We start from the raw sequence: 8,074 nt of genomic DNA on the forward strand, positions 1-8,074 counted from the left end.
CTCCCCCAGTGGCTTTTCAATATAAAATCCAGATATTTTGAGTCCCCATCTCACTCCCTTCTCCCTCTGCATGTGTGCTTTCTCTCTCTCTCTCTCTCTCTCTCTCTCTCTCTCTCTCTCTCTCTCTCTCTCTCTCTCTCTCTCTCTCTTTCCCTCTCCCTCTCCCTCTCCCTCTCCCTGTCCCTCTGTCCCTCCCTCCCTCCTCCCCAATAAATCTGCCTTTATCCTTTGATTTGGCTTGAAATCGTCTCATTTTCGATGCTGGAGATAACTTATCCAAAGCCTTTTCCACATCCCCAACCCAGGGCCCAGAGATGTAATAGCCACGGGAGAAAGGGCAGAAAGGTCTCAGAGAAGACACAGCCTAACTAATCTGGCGAGCTTCTGCAGTGACAGAGGGTTCATTCGCTCAATCCCAGGACACCAGAGACTAGATGTTTCATTCATAAAGAGATCTGATTGCAGGACGACACAGGGCAAAGGCAGGGTAATGGCTGATTTCCACCCTGAGAGAGGGTCCTTAGTGACCTAAAGAGCTTCCCTGTATTCCATAAGTTCTGCGTCCCAGTATCTCAGTAAGCCCCTGGGGGGCTCAACACCTTCAGTATCCCTGAAGCCTTAGGCTGATCAGCAACACTGCTCCAAACCATCAGCCCTGTAGTCCAGATGCCTAGAGTCAGACAGCCTCTACATGAACTTATGCCAGCATCCCCACCTCAGGGCAGCTCTGAGGTGGGCAACCTGTGTCCAGAAGCCTAGCTGTGCTGCTAACCAACCTCATCCATACAATGGATTCCTCCTTGTGGGGTCTGAGTGAAACTACTAGCCATTGACTTCCAGATAAACATATCTCTAATCAGCCTTCCTCCTGAGCAGTGACAAGGTGACCTGCATTCCCTGCTGAGTACACCTGGGGATTATAGAAATGAATAGCAAAGTCTAACAAAGCCCAGGGGCTGTGGCTCCCACTGGGGTCTACCCTGATCTTTACCACTTGGTCACTAATTTGTGCTCTATAATGGGAAGACAGATACAAAAACAAGGAATTGATCACTTGTTGCATGAGATGCTATACTAAGGCTAGGCAGGGACTTGGGGAGCTAGGGAGAGGTACTGGGTCAAGGCTAGGGCCTGGGAGCTAGAAGCAGAAAGTATGTGCCACTCAGGAGGCTGTGCAGGAGCAGAAAAGAGAAGATTCCAGGTAGTAAGTAGGCCCTAAGAGCAAAGGTGTCAAATCAAAAGCATGGCTCACATAGCTGTTTGTGTATGCTTAGAGGAGGATCTAGAAGTGTTCCACCCTGCTGCTAAGGCTATCTCAGGGAAGTAATATAATGGAGACGTTTGTTTTTTTTTTTTACTGGTACATTACCATTTTGTTTGAATGTTTCTGAGTGAGCAAGAATTAGTTTCAGAATAAAAAAATATAATTGGTAAAGAGTATTATGTGTCTGGTGGAACTCTGAGACAAATGGGGTGCATAAAATCAGGGAGAAACATATGATGTGTAGTGGAGGAGAAAAGGCAGGGAGTCACAGGTCCCTGTGCTATGATGCTTATCCGCCATGATGCTCAGCCGCCATGATGCTCAGCCGCCATGATGCTCAGCCACCATGATGCTCAGCCGCCATAATGCTCATCCTCCATGATGCTCATCCTCCATGATGCTCATCCTCAATGATGCTCAGCCGCCATGATGCTCAACCATGATGCTCCACCATGATACTCTCTCACAGCTCCATGGACTAAGCTTCAGAAAATCAGGCCAACGTAAGACTAAGAGGTAGGTCTTGCCAGCTGCCTGGCAAGCTCCAGACTCCTTGGAGAGGGGATTTTTTTTTCCCTTGGCCTCCAACTTTTTCACAGTCTTACGCCCTGCCTGAATCTGAGCTAGACTGAAGGAGAATGACAGGCCTGAGCTCTTAGAATGAGGTCACTGGCAAAAGAAAAGTAAGCACGGAGGTTGAAAGTCTCCTTGACTTTTCAAGTTAGTTTCATACAGACTCAAGTCGCTTTTCTGTAGAAAATCATTTTTGTCCTCTGTTGGAGAAGGAAATGGCTAGTAAGCTATAACTCAGGTGTGTCACTCAAACATGAACACATGTACAGTTTTTTTTCTTTGTTCAGAGTGATCTTTATGACATAAATGTAACTTGAAAAATCTGCAACAGTGTCCCCAATCCAGACCAACCTCTCCTTCACCTTTTATTGGGGTTGAAATTTACTCTGGGGTTAGAGGTTAGGTCTTGTTCAACCTCTGCCTCCTTGCCCCCCAACCCCAGCTCTCTTTCACACACACACACACACACACACACACACACACACACACACACACACAACCACAGAGATGTCCTGGTCAGACTAAGTAGGGTTATAGCTCAGCATTTTAATGAGGTTTGTTGATGGAGTGCCTAGTTTTCTCTATGGAGGGAGGATCAGGCCAAAATGGCATTATTATTTACACTGCTTTACACAGGCTTAGTAAGGGAACAGCCCACGAGCGGGTTAGTTAGAGACAGTATATAGTAACAATACCTTCTCCTCTGCTTGGGAACTAAAGAGAGTAAAAAACTGGGTGGTGGAGAGGGAAAGGGAGAAGCCACCTGTTCAAAGCCTCTGTCAACTAGGGGCAGCACAGGACTCAGAGACGTGGTTTACATAATGACACCACTGGTCAAGATGCTGGTCTCAGTAACCAGGCGGGACAGCTAGGAGACAACAGGAGGTTTCCAAGGTTAGATTCTAAAACCCTTAGTGTGAGAAGTCACCAAGTGCCAATCAACAGCTGGCCATTTGTACTGGGAAATACAGATGCATAGTGGGGGCTGGGGAGGGGGCGCAGAGACAACATGACTAAGGTGAAACAGGGTTTTGCTGTCCCTGAGTCATCTGACAAGCTGTCAGGAAAGAATGACAAGACTCTTGTGTAATGGATCTGGACTCCTGTGGAACACAACCCAGGAATCTGCACGCTTATTTATTTTTAAATCTTCTAGATGGTTCTCAAGTGGAACGATGGTGAAGAAAACGAATTGTTCCGACGAGGATTAATCTGGATAAAGAAACGGGATGAGGGCGACAGGCAGGATATGGGATCCCAGGTTTGGAAAGGGACGGGCTCAGGGCGGGCAGCTCTGAGCCCATTTGTGGCGGCCCCTGAGGCTGACGGGTAACCAGGTAAAGCCCAGATTCCTTCACTCTGAGCAGTTTTCAAAGCAAGCTTTCCACAGCTCAGTGGTCTCTCCGGGAGCAGGGTACCCTGTCATGAGAGAACTGTCAGAAGCAGAGACATTTGTGCCCTTCCAGAGTGTCAGAATCTGCTGAAAGGCAATAAATTCACATTATGTCCATTTCCTTGACTTTAATTTACCAGTACTCCTAACCTTGCGTGGTATTTACAGCTCCTGAAACCACAGGTTCTTTTATTTCGATCTTAATGACTAATCTCAGCTCTCAGATTATATGTTACAGTTCACGCTGGGTTCATATGTGGGTTAGAGGGTGGTTCAGAAATGGTTAAAGTACAACCGGTCTAAAGCAGTCTTACTGAAGGCAGGACGGAGAGCTGAGCAGGAGCAGAGGGGTCACTGCAGTGGTGGAACACAGCCCAGCCACAGAGCTATGCAAGGACAGACCACAAAGGACTAGGTTGCTTGGGGCAACCAAGTCCAGACTAACTGCAGTTGCCAGGTGACTTAAATGGAACTTATCAAGCAATACTATCTATCGTGTAGGGCTGCAGCTCCAGAGATGGAAGTGGACTCTGCTATCTGTCAATCACTGGAATCATATGGATCCCATGACACGTGCACCAGAGGGTCCGATGACCCGCAGGCGGGTATGGTTGCACCATAGTGAGATACCACTCCTTTCCCATGATCCAAAGGAGGAGTTGCACCGTGTTGGTTGGTGTGTCCTGTGTACCTGATGGCTTCAGCCTAGCTCCCTGGCATGGCTGTGATGTATCCATGTACTCATGTGCTCCTGAGTTAACTTGATAAGGTGTCAGGTGGGAATATTTATTTAAGTAAATACATTATTATCAGTCTGGGCCTTGTGACCTATGGAGGACTGATAGCGGCTGTTTACTTAGCATAAACAAAATATAGAGTCATTCTGCCTTGACACAGGCACTCAGAATGGAACAAACAACTGTTTTATAAAATGAAGTCTTGCAGGGCAGAGCCCAGCCTGAAATCTTAGGTTATTGTAGGGTGGCTCTCAACAGCACCCAGCCTGATGGCCAGACTCTCTCCCACCCGCCCACGGTCCAAGTTCTGACGGGAGTAACCTGCCCTTTCCATGAGGGATGTGCTAAGAGCCACATTTGGGGCCTCTCAAGCCATTTCTCACTTTCTGCCAGCAGCTAAAAGGTCTAGGAGAAGCTATGGCCCGCACCCTAGGCAGGATGTGTGTAGTCCAAAGAACCCAAGCCCCTCCCCCAAAAGTGTCCCCTAGAGACTGGAAAGGGGAGAGGAGGGTGGGAGGGCAGAGGGGGCAGAAGCGGGTAGTAGAGACAGGGAAGGCATTGGGAATGGGAGAGGGGAGAAGAATGGACAGAAGGGAAAGAGGGAGGAGGGGGAGGCCAGGAGAGGTGGCTTAGCACAGAGAAACCTGGGTGTGTGTGGAGAGGATACTTCTTGCGTAGGCCTTCTTGAGTAATATTCAATGATGATGATGGCGTAGCTCCTTGAATTGGCCCGCCCTCCCCTCTGCCCTTCCCCAGCCCTTGTTATTTAGAGTAGGGAGGTTTTCTAGTTGATTCCTTTGGGTTTTCCGATACATTTACTTCTGCATTTTTACTTAGTCACTTACTATTCCAAAGTGGGCACGCTGTGATTGTCACCTCCTAGGTCACCTCCACAGCATCAGAGCGTGAAGCCTTTGGTACTCCCAGGGTTTGAGTCTGGGGGGGGTGATTAAAATCTGTGACATCTCTTAAAGAACTTTGTGTCCCCCGAGAGTGGTGAACTATGCCTTGGGACCTGTGGGGACTGTCCATACTTCCTCTCCTGAGGAGGTGTCGGGGGAACTCACAGGGCCTATCAGCCAGCTGGGAGATAAAGACAGAAAGAGTCAGTACCTGCAGAGGAGCACCTCCAATTACAGGGCAACCTGACTATCAGTTATCGAGTGTAAATGACTGCTTATCAGATAGATCCCCATGCTCCTGTCAGGAGGCGAGAAAGCTCAGCCCTAAGGATTTGGAATTAGAAGAATCCTGGGATGGGGGTGCCCCAAAAGGACTTTTACCAACAGAAAGTGAAAGCTGGGCTCTGGAAATGTGGTCCACCTCCCAGATATCTCTACACCCGACCCAGCTGACCTTGAGTGGGTCCAGGACGACAAGCCTGTGGGCACACAGGCACTGGCCACATCCTTTCCTTAGTTAATAGAGAGTATATTGGGGGATATAGTGCTAGGTGGTTACGAATAGTGTCTGGGTTAGAGAGATAGCCCACTGGTGAAGCACTTGTATAAGGCCGTGGGTTCCATCCTTAATAACTACAAAATCAAAACAAAACAAAAAAGCCTTTTAGATCATTAAAAAGTTAAGAAAAAAAAAAAAAAGACTTGCACACAGCAAATTTTTTCTTAGAGACAGACCCCACATGTTAAGGGAAAACCCTTGCAAAAACACACATTGTAAGATTTTACTTGTGTCAATGAAGTTACAGAGCAGCTGTAACTAGAGCAGAGAGAGGAAAAATCTCAGAACTGTTGTGATATAAGGCTGGGATAGGGGTTTATCAGAAGGGGTTCCCAGGAAACTCCCCATTTATAGTCTGTGTGGGTGCTTGAGTTAGCCCAGGGTAGGTGTGCAACAGAATTGGGTATATATGGTCCTGCACGGCAGAATGGTGTATTTCATTATGAATAAAACTCACCTCAAAATAGCTGTGAAAATTGCTGACCACCGTGGGTCAGTGATCCGGTGCTAAAGAGTAGGCCTGGACAGAGATGAATGACTGTTCATTGCTTTGAAATCCATCCAGACATGAGGGCTGGTGGGCAGCCAGGGCGTGGGCAGTGGGGAGGCATGTCTAAGAGATGTAAAACTGAGGCAAGGTTCTAGATGATGGGCCCATGGACCTGGCTATAGAAGTCTGGCAAGTTTTCTCTGTTTTTTTTTTTCTCCTAATAAAATATGGAAAGGAAAAAACCACTTACCTCCTAAGATCGTCCCAGCCCCCAGGATTCTGAGGGTCCCTGCAGAGTGGGCAGGGGTGAGCTACCATCCTCTGGCTCTGAGGGCACCAGTGTGTCTGTCCCTGTCTCATCACTTCTCCAGCCGCTCCCAGCCAGACAAGCCCTGCTCCCCTCCAGGTCAGGTTGTCTGCATTGTTATCCTTTGTTCTCCTGCCTAGGCTTCAAGGCTTGGAGACCAGTGACTTCATCCCTCATTCATCCATTTGGAAAGTCCCCTGATTTCATTCTTACCCCCACTCCCAGAAAGAAACGCAGCTCTCTTACATTTTTAGAAACTATCACAAGATCTGCACTGTCTAATATGGTCTGATACTCTCAGCCTAAGAAGCACTTCTATCTCACCTAAATCCTATACACTGCTTTTCTACAGATGTCAGTGCGGCCTGGGGACTGTGGTTATTAGACGTACATGTGTTTGTGTCCGTGCACTGGGCTGTGTCTAAGCAATCAGTGAGGCAGAAAAACTAGGAGCCCTGGGGTCGACCAAGCTTTCTTCCTTGACAGCCCTTTGCCCTGCACTCCACCCGGTTACCTGGCGTGGCTGGGCCATCGTAGGTAAAAGAGCACGTATTCAGTCATCCAGTCGGCTTGGGCTGAGGACTTCTCTCACAGGATGTATGCCTACCACTCCCAGCGGTTCTAGGCACAGACGAAACTGAGACCTTTTCTTGGGGCCAGTCTCATGGCTCACATTTTTTGAACGTAAGTCCAGCCTGACAGTGCACAGAAATCCAAGCCTGAGCATTCTCTGCTGTGGCTGACACAGGGGAAATGGAAGTGACAGGCCATGCCACATCACAAGGCCATGGCACAGCTGGATAAGACGCACTCACAGAAGCTCTCTGCAATCTCCTAGGGCTTCACAACTGAGAGCTGCTTACTCCCAAACCCCGGGGCATGCCTGAAGCAGTGGGATCTTTGCTGTTTGTTTGTTTTTTGGTTTTTAAAGACAACGTCCTCACTATGTAGCCTTGTCTGTCCAGGACCTCACTATGTAGCCCAGGCTGGCCTTGAATCACTAAGATGCACCTGCCTCTGCCTCTGCCTCTGCCTCTGCCTCTGCCTCTGCCTCTGCCTCTGCCTCTGCCTCTGCCTCTGCCTCTGCCTCTGCCTCTGCCTCTGCCTCTGCCTCTGCCTCTGCCTCTGCCTCTGCCTCTGCCTCTGCCTCTGCCTCTGCCTCTGCCTCTACCTCCCAAGTGCTGAGATCAAAGATGTGTGCCACCACACGCAGCTGGCTGTTTGTTTCTTAGTTTCAGATACTATCTCATGTAACCCAGGCTAGCCTCAAACTCATATAACCATAAGCTTCTGATTCTCCAACCGCAGCCTCCAGCGCACTGAGATTACAGGCATGTGTCACAACACTTGGCCAAAGCGCTGTTTGTTTTCAGCCTCTGTGAGTGTCACCACCTCTGCCGTCACCTGCTCACTATTTCCAGGAAGAGAATAAGAGTGACCTTGAGGCCTTCAAGGTTCTTTCCTAATCCCAAGGACCCTCACTGCTTGCCCTGGAGACAGAAACCAGGCCAACCGGAGAGCCTTCTGCCAACCTTACTCACCCTACATCTCAGAAGCACAGCAGAAGTAGTCCTGAGGAAGTGATACATAGAGGTGGGAATCCAAGATCATCTTGCCTAAGATCAGAGTCTAGTATGTCCAAATCAGAGGTCTGGAGGGGAACCCAGTTGTCTCTATTCTCTCTCTCTCTCTCTCTCTCTCTCTCTCTCTCTCTCTCTCTCCAGCTACCCTCTTGAGTTCAATCCAGCCAGTGGAGAAAGCTATTAAGCTCCTACTTCTTGGGTCTAAGTGAGATATGAGTGTTAGAGGTCCAATTCCTGCTGTAAAGGAAACTTCACTGCAGTGGATT

The 8,074-nt window shown here is 48.6% G+C and overlaps 1 long non-coding RNA gene across 1 annotated transcript; it reads right to left on the reverse strand.

Moving 5' to 3' along the window:
• Nucleotides 1–2,961: 2,961 nt before the first annotated feature.
• Nucleotides 2,962–6,391, reverse strand: Gm30104. The gene is made up of 2 exons (XR_387378.3): nucleotides 5,324–6,391; nucleotides 2,962–5,050 (listed from the first exon to the last, which is right to left on the reverse strand). It is a non-coding gene; the product is annotated as a predicted gene, 30104 (long non-coding RNA).
• Between the last annotated feature and the right edge of the window lie 1,683 nt (nucleotides 6,392–8,074).

The sequence above is a fragment of the Mus musculus genome, chromosome 1, assembly GCF_000001635.26.
Source record: "Mus musculus strain C57BL/6J chromosome 1, GRCm38.p6 C57BL/6J".
Classification (NCBI taxonomy): Eukaryota; Metazoa; Chordata; class Mammalia; order Rodentia; family Muridae; genus Mus; species Mus musculus.